This window comes from Octodon degus, unplaced genomic scaffold (assembly GCF_000260255.1).
Source record: "Octodon degus isolate 3935 unplaced genomic scaffold, OctDeg1.0 scaffold00001, whole genome shotgun sequence".
Lineage (NCBI taxonomy): Eukaryota > Metazoa > Chordata > Mammalia > Rodentia > Octodontidae > Octodon > Octodon degus.
In genome coordinates this window covers 13,297,765-13,310,579 of record NW_004524577.1, presented here as the reverse complement: position 1 = coordinate 13,310,579, position 12,815 = coordinate 13,297,765, and the positions used below count along the sequence as shown (strand labels likewise).

Here is a 12,815-nt window from a genome sequence, read left to right as displayed (position 1 = left end):
ACACACACACACACACACACACACAAATTGTTTTCAGAAATCATTGTATGAACCTATTCTGAAATGAAATGTTTTTCTGCACTGAGCAAAGCACAGGAATCAAATATCCATCCTGAAAGGTATGAATGAAATTACTCATTTTCTTGAAAGCAGAAACAGAAGGATTTGTTGGAGTAAGGAAGGAAGACTCCACCAGGTGATTAGATGTGTTCTCTTTTGCTGGTGTTGCAAGAAAGTGCTGGCAACAACTTTTGCAGCACAGGGGTTAGCAGGCCCTGAGAAAACCTGGGTGTGGAGCTGAGCACTTTTAGAGAAATGCTGGGTCAGTAGTGCTACTGAAGACACAGAGGATCGTGGTTTTTCAAACTTTGAATTGGTATCAACAACCTCAGGTTAGAGGAGATATAGAAAACGTCGTATAGGGCCAGCAAGATAGCTCAGTGATCTGAAGTACCTGCTTAGGCAAGCTTAGGCAACTGCGCAGGGATCGCAGTTCGATCCTCGGCACCACGTGCTGCACCAACCCCGCCCCCAGGGTGGGCTTGAGCGGCCACAAAAAAAGAAAAAAAGAAAAAGTTGCCTTGTAAATGTGAAATTGTTTAAGGATATGTTAACATACTCTGCCACCTTTAAAATACACACAAGCACGTGACTTGTAAATGTCCTAGCGCAGTAACAAGTCTTTCTCTGTTTCTGGTTTATTTTACCTGGCAGGATACTGTCTGGTTCCATGTATTTTCTTGCAGATGGCGTGATTTTCTTCTTTATGACCCAGTAGTATTCCCCGGTGTATATAAACCACATTTCCTTTATCCAGTAATCTGAGATTATTATGTGAAGCACGATAAGACCGACTCAGAATACAAGTGTCATATTTTCTCCCATCTGTGGAAGTAGGGGAAGGAGAGGGCTACATGAAAGGAGGAGGAGGAGTATTACACAACCAGAAGGGGACAAGGGGAGGGAGAAGGGGATATGGGGAGCATATATGTGAACAAATCATAATATGAAACCTAATATTTTATGTAATTAATATGTAATTTAAAATATTTAAATTTAGTTAGATGAGCAAAAGATGAAAATTCAAAGAGATGAAGTATTATGTCCCAATTTATGGTCAGAATGATTCTCTTTGTGCGTTTTAATGGTGTCTTAAGTAGTGCCGAGTCTATATTTACACCTGCTGGATCCTGAAGTGTCTGCAAACTCTTGGGGCTGGGGTGCGCTTTTGAAGAACAAAGTCCCATCTTTGTGGTAAGAAGAAAAAACATGGATAAATGAGAAAAGCCTAAAGGATATTGGAAAGAAATATTCCCACTGCTGTAGAAATCGAAAGAACACAGTGTGTGGTAGAGTTAAACTGCCGGAGGAAGCTGGCGCCCAGAGCACCTTCAAGACGGGCCTTGTGTGACTGAGAAGGCCACGCTGGACTGCTTGCCCTCGCCAGGCCTTGGAGGAGAGCCTGCGGGGAGGAGGAGAAGCCAGGCCACTCCACGGCAGCGAGCTGGGCTGCCTTTCGACCTGGCAGACGCTGCAGCCACACTCGCATTCTTCGCGCCATCCAGCGGCATCGTTCCATCGCATCCTAGTGTTCAGCCCGTGAAGGGCCACGTAGGGCTGAGCAACCTTGATCGGTGGAATCTGGGGATGCGGCAAGGTAAAGCATTCATTCTAACTTCATATTTATTCATTTATTTTTATGTTTTTAATACACGGTCTCACTACATATCTTGGACTCGGAGTGGTCCTCCTGTTTTCAGCATCCCCAGTGCTGGGATTACAGGCATGCGCTACCACACCTGGACTTGGTGGCCAGCTCAGTGGGAGTGGGGCCAGTGTGGCACGTGGTGGGTGAGGATCGAACCCTGGTCCCTGCACTTGCCTAAGCAGGCACTTAGTCCACTGAGCTATCTCACAGCCCTAGAATTCATTCTAGATTAAAGCACCTGTTTAGGCAGATGCAGGGACCGGGGTTCAATCCCCAGAGGGCTGTGCCAGCCCTCCCCCTGTGACTGAGCCTGCGACTGAGACTGGGCGTGATGGCATGCGCCTGTAATAGTACTTGGGGGGCTGAAAACAGGAGGCTCACTACCAGTCTGATCTGTGTAGCAAGACCCTGTAGACTCTGTATTAAATTATATACATATTATAGATATATAGATATATAGATATATAGATATATATGTATGTATAATCCTGAAGTGATAGAATCCCCCACTGCAGTTGGTTTCAAAGCCCTCCCAGTACCTAAAGCAGTATTTCACTGTGTGACAAAATCAGACAGTCAGGACGCACACTCTGCGTCTCCTCCGCAGCGGCCACACCCCCCGGGACTCAGTGCAGCTCTAAATGATTTGAGCAACGTGACTTCCATTTCTTCCCTTGGGGGAGCTAATGTACAGTCTAATAGACTGTTAGGAAACGGTTTCTGATACTCAGCTTACATTTTCTTTTTCCTTAATTGCATCCCATTGCCACATTCTGAGCAACTTCTCTTTCTCCTCTATACCCTGCAGATTTTTGTCTAGTGCTATTGCATTTTGGCCGAGCTTTGTAAATTGAATTATTTCTGCTCTTTGTCTCTGCTGGAAGTGAAACTTTCCTGTTTCTATTTTACTTACTTGATATTCTAGAAATTCTTTTGCTGCTGGCCATTACAAAGATGAGCCAAAGGCCACCATTTACTATGGAAAGACTGACCAAACAAGCATAGAAAATATTTCTCTTTTATTTTGAATGCAAATTTCAGTTACTATCACATTGGCTGTAATTATCTCAAGTTATTTTTGACCAGAGAATCTGCTGTCTAGAAAATTGTTTCCATCTACATAGAGGTTTGAAAAATCGATCTTCAGATTTTCTTCCCCTAAATTCTATTTGGGTTTATACATTTTAGCCTTTTTTTTTTTTTTTTTTTTTAGAAGTGAGGATTGAACTCAGGTCCTTGCACTTGCCAGGGAAGCACTTATTTTACTGAGCTAGTTCCCCGGCCCCTATACATTTTAATCTTACGTTAGTGATTTTTTGTCCCTATGCATAGGTCATAGTTTATTAATAAACACAAAATGAATAGAAGACTCAGCCACATTTTATTGGACAAACCATTTTTAAAGAAAAAAATATTACTACATCAAATATTACTAGTCTCAAAGATGTTTAACACTAAGCAATTTAAGTTTTTCTTTTTTGTACCAGGAATTGAACTCAGGGCCTTGTGCTTGCCAGGAAGGTTCTTGTGCCACTGAGCTATATCCCCAGTCCACTAGATGACCTTATGTAATAAATTTACCAAACATTTATATGACATTTTGCAGCCACAATCATTTGCCCTTTTATCATTTTGTTTAGCTCTGATTTCTAAGTCTATATTGATTTCTATGGTGGTTTTGAACCCAATGGGTCAGTAGGTGACCCGTGTAGGGACACACACACACACACATGCACACACACACACACACACACACACGCATGCACACACCCTCACATCCTTGATGGCAAGCAGCATTCTCTTTTCCATGTACTTCATCTTCTTATACAATATTAGATGCATTTATGAGAGCTTAAATTTGAATTCTGATTTCCGGTAGTATGTGGGCCACAGTAAAGAAGTACTCTAGATTTCAACCACCTGCGTTCTTTTTTTAAGAAATATATTCAGTACAGGGTCTACAGGGTCTCACTACACAGATTGGACTCGTAGTGATCCTCCTGTTTTCAGCCTCCCAAGCGCTGGGATTACAGGCCTGCGCCACCACGCCCAGTCTCAGTTGCCATCTCAGCGCCCCCCAGGGGGGCTGGGCTGGCACAGAACACCAGTAAACCACCTTTCAAAATACAACCAGTCAAAGAGTATTATTCACTAGAGGAGAAAACAAATGCTCCCAAGAGTGGTTTCTTCATGTGGTGTCCACAGAATCACACTTTCTCCAGAATCTTTTTTAAGAAGAGTTACTTGATATATCTGTCATCTATTTAATAATAGTGTAGGACTGGCCAGATAGCTCAGTGGACTAAAGGGCCTGCTTAGACAGATGCAGGGACCGGGTTTCGATCTGCGGCACATCATGCCATCCCTGCCCTGCTGGCACACTGAGATAGTGACTGAGACTGGGCATGGTGGCACGTGCCTATAATCCCAGAGTTTGGGAGGCTGAAACAGGAAGGATCAATATGATCCTTCCCTTCTCCCCAGTCCCTAGTACTTTTATCTTGAATATACACTTATACGTTGGTGTTCAACTACTTCCAAACTTGTCCTATTTGTGATTCAATTCATTTTCATGTGAAATTTTTGTTCCTGCACTCATTGCTTGCTTGGTACCTGACATGCAAGCTAGAGCTTGTCAGTACTGGTTGCCAGAACAACCCATGTGGTGCACATAGTTTTGGGTACCTCTCACCCCTCTGGAACCAATTGCTGAAAGTACCAAGGTACCACCACAGATATTATTTGAAATATAAATATTTGGCTGTAGTATCCACAATGCTGGGACTGCCATCCACTCTCCTTGGTCTACCTTTCCTGGCACAGCAGTATAAATGGGTGTAGGGACGAGACCCCAGGAACCACGATGGTCTGAAGGCACTCAGGAAATTTCTCACAGCCTGTGAAATATCTGAATCTTTATAAAAGAACTCTTGTTTCCTTTTCTTGTATTTCTTCAAATTATTTTTGAGAACACTAGGCAGAGACAGCATTCTCATAAGAGACTGATTCCATTCTGAAAACCTCTTGCATCTTTGTACATTTGCTGATGCCGTAGATGTTGCTATGTTAAAGTTTGTTGGTGACCGGCTGCCTCATTTCTATTTGGGCATCTACCGTGCTTTTGCGAAAAGAAAAGCTATCCTATTCTGATTTTGATATCTGACATTTAGAGTTAGATGGATGTGTATTAAAATTCTGCCCTGAACTGTGAGAATTGGTAAATAAAATGCATAGTGGAAACTCCTCACATAGACTCAGCTGTTTAACTCAGACAGAAGAGAAAATTGGAAGAGACAGGAAGGCATGACTGACTTTGTCCGCAGATAGAAATGGAGACCAGGCTGTGCTTTTCCTTAAATTCTGTCTCACTAGCCTACTGTCCCTCATAACATGAGTATCTTTCTGTGTCAGGTGTTAAGATAAAAATCCATATTCCTTGACCTTACTTGCCCAATTAGCTATGACAGCACAGGCAGCGAAATTCCTCAAGAGAGTGCTTAAGCACGTGTCCCTTCCTTTCTTTCCATTCTGCTTTCTGATATTTTACTTTGGGATGACTTTAGGATGACCGTAGAAAATGGATGAGATCATTCAAAGAGATGCCATGTATTTTTCAAGGTCCTGTAATTGTTATCTTCTTGTCACTTGCATTTTGGTTTCTCTTTCTCAACACTTCTGTAAAACTGCACTTCATAAAGATATTCTGCCATTGTCACACAGAACCCTCTAAGGGAAATTGAGTTGTACCACCCACCTGTCACTTCACATTTAGATTCCTCTATGGAAAAAGAGATTGTGTGCATGTAAACAAACTCTCGGCAGGTTTTCATGTGGCTTCGGCTAGGGTGGATTCATATTCAAACAGTCTTCTTGGATGTATTTCTTTCATGTCTCCTAAGTAAGGTGATCATCTATTCTAGAACTCTGAGCTAAATGCTTCTAAGAGTAAAAAGAAGATTAAAAACAGCCACCTATTCCCAGAAAAGCAGAAGTGACACATAGCCATCCCAGCAGGTGGAAAGTATGAGTAACATACCTATAAGTCTTAAAAGCTATCATTAGACTAGAACTCACAAACTCACCTTTAGTTATGCCATTGGAGCGATTGGATCATGTTTTCTTAGAAAATTTTCTATTCTGGACTTCTTTGACTTCATCCTCTAGCCCCTATGTTTCAATCGACTGCAAGTTCACTCTAAAGACTTCCTAGGTGGTGTAGGTTATTCATGATGCATGGCAGGAGAACACACAAGGTGTCTAGGATAGGTTTTGGCCATAGTATGAACTGTTCAAATTATCATGGTGGTCATCTAATATGGCTGCTGCCCTTAAACAAAAGCCCATCTTCCCAAGACCACCTCCCACTTCTTCTCCAACTTAGCCCAGGACATCATTTACTTACACCCTTCCTGCCACCTAAGGGAAGGCCCCAACCAGCTCCTCAGGTATATCTAAACATCCCCTCCAAACCCCACCGATGGCAAAAGACAAAGCCTCAGCCTCCCTTTGTTCCAATTGAGAGAAAAAATTCCTCATCCTTCCCCACATTCTCTCTCATGTGCTCAAATAAATAAAGCCCCTTTCCCTTCTTCCTTCTGCCTGTTTCTCTGCTCTGCCAAACAGCTATCAGTCTAAGCCCTTCAATTTCAAGTTAATTTTTTTTTTTTTTGTCTTTCTGAGGCAGAATTTTGCTGTGCGCTTCAGGCTGGCCTTGAACTCATAGGGATCCTCCTGCCTCAGCTTCCTGAGTGCTAGTGATATAGGAAAATGAATCTCCAACCTGAAAATTAACTGGGCTGAATTCATGTTCTCTAAAACTGAAGAATGAATTTTAGCAATAATGGAGGATAAGAGGAGAATATATTTATTGGGGGAAAGAAAGCTCCTGTCAGAGAAGGACACAAGGGGGACCCAAGCAGGTTGCCCCTGAAACTGTGTTTTCCAGGGATATTTATAGAGCAAAACCATGTGGGGAGAGAGGTCTAAGGTGGAGAACATGGGAATTTGCTAGATGGTCATGAGGCAGGACAAAACTATGGTCAGCCAATGAGATTACAAACACAATTGCTCAGGTAAAACTGATTAAAACCAGGACCAAAGGGGGAACTGAGTCACATAGCAAGTGGGCATGAATACAGAACAGGAAATTTCCTGTAGGGCGCTGGGTTAGGGACTCTTCTGGCATCCTCAAGATGGGATACCTACTTAGAATATCAATCCCAGATGTGATTCTCAGGGAGTTAGGCATTTGTTTGCTCTTTGGTCTTGAGGTCTAGCCCACAGCAGGGGTGTCTGTCTCTCCTGAAGTTGTAAAGTCACTTTGTCTTCCATCTTGTCTCCTCAAGGGCCTGGCCCAGTCTGACTGCCTATGATATTTCTGTCTAACTCAGCTGCCTGAAGCACGAGGATGACAGGAGTACACTACCTTACCGGCAAGATAATAAAATTGGCCAGTGGTGGAAGTCTGATCTCTTCATTTGAATGTTCACCAGTAACTTGCCCTAACAACCTTAATGATACAAAAGTTACATTTCTTGTTATATAGTTTTTGCTTTAGCTTGTTCTTAACCATCCAGCAGAAAAGTATAAAAATGAAGTATAAAAACTAAAGCCATATTAATATGCTGAGCTGTAAAAGGCTCATGTCAACAACTTCTGACATTGCCAGTTCCATGGATAATCCACTACTATTATGGACTATTGAACTATATTGGGTTATTTTGCTGAATTCATGCACCTACAATATTTAAGTGGCAATGGAATACCCATCTCTGACAAAACTAAACAAAAAAGGGACACAAAATGAAGGATCATTTTGTATCTGTGTATACAAAATAGTGAGGATAGAAATACAGCTACTTTATCTTAGTTCAGTAAGAAGAAAGATTTGTACTAATAGTGTTTGGACAGGATATCATGTCTGCATCTTGTACTATGAATACCCACTAAGAAGACAACAATATGTAATGTATTAATTATTGAAACTATCCTACTAATCAGTTTTGAATCTGTCTCATTGTCATTTATTTCTCAATAAAATTATTTAAAAAATAAAATTAAGTTAAAAACCTTAATGAATATAGTCTAAATCCTTCATTTTATTAGAAATGACAAACATACTGTTTTTCACATTCTAGTATTCCTTTAGTATATATTAGCTACAGAGCTTAAGTGTGTGTACAAAAGGCTTTCATACTCACCTGAAACACAAGGCTACACTATAAAGTTTGAGATTTTCCTCCCTTTTTCTTTCCCTTTCTTCCAACGTTGGCCTCGTGTGTACTAGGCGAGTCCGAGCTATACCACATTCCCTACTGTTTTTTGTAATGCTCAGTTTTTAGGACAGTGAGTTAGTGATCTTACACCTTTTAGTCAGTACCACATTTCTGTGTCTCCCTATTTTTTGTTGTTGCTTTGTTTCAGTAACATTATCAAGACGTTTTGTATATTTATTATATTTTAAAGAGTTGAGAGACATTATTCACTTTAATGTATGTCTATATCCCTTCATTGTTAAATTTATTTATATTTGGCTCTTGTTACCAGAATAATATTGAACATTATTTTGCAGCCCACCTATAGTTCTGTTTTTAATAAGTGATTAACTCATTATTGATATGTTAAATATATTATTGATATAATAAACATACTTATTCTGCCTTCTAAGTTTTCAATATTTTCTTGAACTATTTTTTTCTCATTTGTTATTATTTTTATTATTTTTTAATTTTAGGACAGGGTCCACAGGGCTTATAGGGTCTCACTATGTAGATTGGACTCGTAGTGATTCTCCTGTTTTCAGCCTCCCAAGAGCTGGAATGACAGGCACATGTCACCATGCCCAGTTTTAGTTGCCATCTCAGTGCGCCCTGGGGGCGGGGCTGGCAAGGCAGGCTGGGGATCAAACCCCAGCCCCTGTGTTCTGCCTAAGCAGGCACATTAGTCAGCTGAGTTATTTGGCTGGCCTTTGTTATTGTTTTTACTGGTGTGTTAAATAAACCCACTTTTCTGCACATTATGTGTTAGTTTCTGTACTAAATTTGTTGTATGTGTCAGTATATAATCCAACATTTCTTCTATTTTGAAGTCTGTTTCTAAATTCTTTCATTTACATTTATCTGGCTCATTACTAATTCTTAGCCACTCTCTTTTTAGAGTCTATTATTTTGTAGTTACTTCCTTTCAGAGATTTCTTTTACTAATTTATGTATTCCTTACAAATCTTTAATCATCTTCTTAATTTCCTAGACTTTAAAAATAAGAGAGAATAGTTTCATATCTTTTTGTGACTATATTTTCTTTGTCTCTTGGAACATTATTTTTTAATTGATTATATTCATTTATATGAGGTTGGATTGTGAAAAAATTTTGTTTATATAAAGATGTGGTTTTGAACTTTTAAAAGGATGTCCCAACACAAGAAAGAGCAAAGAAGAGCCACAGTGGTGGTTTTTGTTGTTGTTTTTGTAGTGCTGGGGATGAAACCTGAGGAGGCTCTACCCAGCACCTCACCAGCCCTCCTGCTACCTTGTGAGCATCCTTCCTCACCTCCCGAGGGCCAGGGCTCCAGGCCTGCAGCACCCGCTCCAGCTCAGCAGAGACCTTACTCTTGGTTCAGCAGCTTCTTCTTCTGTTACCATGATGTGTTCAGCAATGGAGATTTTGTTTGTTTGTTTGTTTTTATACATTTCTGTCTTTGGAGGCTAAAGACACCCAGAGATTCTGAAAGCTACCATCTACTTCAGAGAGAGTCAGAGCTTTGTGGCCTTCCACTGTGTGCTGTCATGTTTAAAAATCTGTGTTTTGTGGCTCTGTGTGATTCTGAGCACTTTTGCTGATGGCCCCTTCTGAGGTGTTCCAGGTTGCTTGACTAGATTCTTTAGGTAAGAGTCTTTTTTTTTTTTTTTTTTTTTTTTAGGGAAAGGTTTACAGGAAAGTAAGGGTCTTTTCTTCAGTTTCTTCTCTTCATTCTGAAAGGCATCATTCATTCGATTGTTTTTGTTGCAAGAAGTCTAGACTGCTTTGTTACTGTATGACATCTAGAAGGTTCTGGGTGATTTCTTATAGCATCTTAGAGTCGACAAAATACTGTTTGTTGTTCTTTATTTGCTGGCTTCTTGTGTTGGGCCACATCCTTGATATTCTGAGGTGTTCGGAGATTCTGATTATGGAGTTTTGTTGAAGGCAACCTAATTTCGGTAATTTGACTTGTTTTTAATAAAAGGATATTGTTTTCAATGCTACTGCTATCATGTTATTTCTGCCCGAATCAATTTATTCTTCTTCATTTATATAGAGTGGCTGATCTGTAGCAGGAAGTGTGTGAGGGCTCAGAATTCGATGACTTCAGAAACATTGCCTTCTGCCTTTAAAATGCATAAGAATAAATACATAACAGCGAACATCTGTTGTTTAATTCAATGAAAGTAATTTTTTGTTCATGTCTTCGGAAGGATGTACAGATAGTCCTTGATTGTGACTTCCTGACAGGATTGTTCAATTTTACCGCGATGCAAAAGATCACTTGTTGAGCAGAAACTGGTATGTTTTAGCAGCGATGGCGGCAGCGGCAGCACAGCAGAGAAGCAGAAGTCACGGGGAGGGGAAGCCTTTATTAATCCTGACAACACAGAGAGGACCCAGGGCAGGGGGATGGGCAGATCCTCCGACCCGAGACCGGAGCCTGAGACTTTATGGACTTTGCTAGGGGCGGAGCTTGAGGGGCGGGGTCAGTGACTCACGAGGAGCTGATTGGAGGCTCCCCTGTGTGGGCGGGACAGGTCAAAGGATGTGGTACCCAAGGCTGGAGTGGGGAAGGCGGAGGAAGTGGTCCCTGGGGAGATGAGCTGTTGTTTTGGGGAGTCAGTCGTGTTGGGTCAGGGCCATGATATTTCAGCAGTCTGTATTCTGGCCGTAACCTGTCAGACACCAAATACCAAATTTTGAATTTTGACATTGTTCTCTTGCCGGGATTACACCTGGTGCAATCCCCGCCCTCAAGACTGGGCAAAGGCAGCCCCCACAGCTCCTGCTGGTGAGGCTCCCAGGCAGGCGACGACCCACACACTGAGGTGTGCGTCCTGCGAGCCACTGCTGGGTGGAGTTCGGGGCCTTGATGAGCCATTCGGCCCTGTATTGTGTAACAGGCTCTGTGTTAGGTGGTTCAGCCCAACTGCAGGCCCAGGTGCGTGGGCACACACCGGGCGGGCGAGGTGCAGCCACAGTTTTGCTCAATCGGCTGGGCAAATTCAGTGTAATTTTGACTTAATGCTATTTTTACCTCACAGGGGTCCTTTGGAGAATGTTAGCCCATCTTAAAAACTACACATTCATATACACACACACAACTTAAAAAGTGGGACGAGGCTGTAAAGAAAATGTATCTCTCATAGTTCTTCCCTATGATGTTTACATATGACATAAAGTATCTGTCACTGTCCTACTTTTCACTGCCTATATTTTAAGGGAACAATAGTAACCAAAATAAATAACTACTAGGTAAGGCATGAAATGTTACTAAAAATAATTCACAATTGCCTTTTTTATTGTAGGGAAGGGTCTACAGGGTGTTCAGGGTCTCACTACTAGATCAGACTTGTAGTGATCCGCCTGTTTACAGCCTCCCAAGGGCTGGGATTATAGGCGCGTGCCACCAACACCCAGTCTCAGCGCACCCTGGGGGCGGATCAGACCCCTGGTCCCTGCACCTGCTTGCAGGTGTTTTCATCTGCTGAGCTATTTGGCCAGCCCTAAAAGTTCAGAAGGATTTTTTTTGGGGGGGGGATAGGGCTGACTCAAGATGCCTTAAGTGCAGGTCTAGAAAGGCATGAGAATCTGAGGATCAAACCACAGCATCCTGAGCCTGACTGCCTTTTCACAATTGCCTTTCAGTTATTCGTCAGTATCTGATGCAGGCAAAGAGAATTAATTCTGCTTAGGGAAAGAAAGGAGGCATTGCAGAGGCAGTGGCATTTGAGGACAGCCTTGAAGATGACTGCAGTGTCTGAAATACAGTTTGAAGGTGTGAGAGTGGGCATCCCAAGAAAGAGCAAGGGAAGCCAGGCAAGCAGAAGAGTGCTACCTGAGGTTCTTCAGCGGTTCTTCTGTGCAGACAGATGAAAAACAGAAGGATCCGGGACAGAGGAGGCTTTGGGTCCATCATCAGTTGCTCTTCTGTATTTTTTTTTGGGAGAAATAGTGGATCATTCAGCCAAATTAACCTGCATGTTACATACAACTGTTTATTTTATTTTATTTTTTGTATTTTAGGACAGGGTGTACAGGTTCTCATTGGTAGATCTGACACGTAGTGATCCTCCTGTTTACAGCCTTTCAAGTGCTGGGATTACAGGCACGCGCCACCACTCCCAGTCTCAATCACTGTCTCAGCACACCCTGGGAGTGGGGCTGGCACAGCAGGCCCAGGAATCGAACTCCCGGCCCATGCGTCTAAGCAGACGCTTTAATCCACTGAGCTATTTGGTCTGCCCTACAACTGTTTATTGAATACTTATTTTTCTGACACTTGCTGTGTACCTTGTGTTTTTCCCTGAAAAGAAAAATCTGAAAATGTCTCTTCTTTCATCTCTTAAAATACTTATTCTTAACTCAAATTACCATTAGAACATTAGAATGAAATTGAAAGGCAATTTGAATTATTTTTAGTAACATTTAGTATCATGCCTTACCTAGTAGCTATTTACTTTGGTTACTATTTTTCCCTTAAAATACAAGCAGTGAAAAGTAGGACAATGACAGATACTTTATGTCATATGTAAACATCATATGGAAGAATTATGAAAGATGGCAGAACTGGGTGCCAGTGCTGGTGGCAGAAGCTGCTGAGGAGACTCGAGGAGCCTGAGGTGGTGGCGCAAGGGAAGGGCTAGAAGAAAATGGAAGTGTTTTCCAAGTTGGAGAATTGTTGCCTTGCAAGATTTGCAGAAAAACAATTTTCCAGTGCCATTAAAAAAAAAAAAAATGGACCCATTTGTCAGAAAACTGCCAGCAAAAAATGAAAGACTTTTGATTCAAGCAGACAAAGAGTAGAAGGAACCAATATTCCAACAGTAAAGCCTCTTAAACCGAGGTCAGGACCACAAAGAGA

The 12,815-nt window shown here is 41.7% G+C and overlaps 1 pseudogene; it reads left to right on the top strand.

Annotated features, from left to right (window-relative positions):
* Positions 1 to 12,815, top strand: part of LOC101586553 — a 21,789-nt pseudogene that overhangs the window by 7,932 nt on the left and 1,042 nt on the right.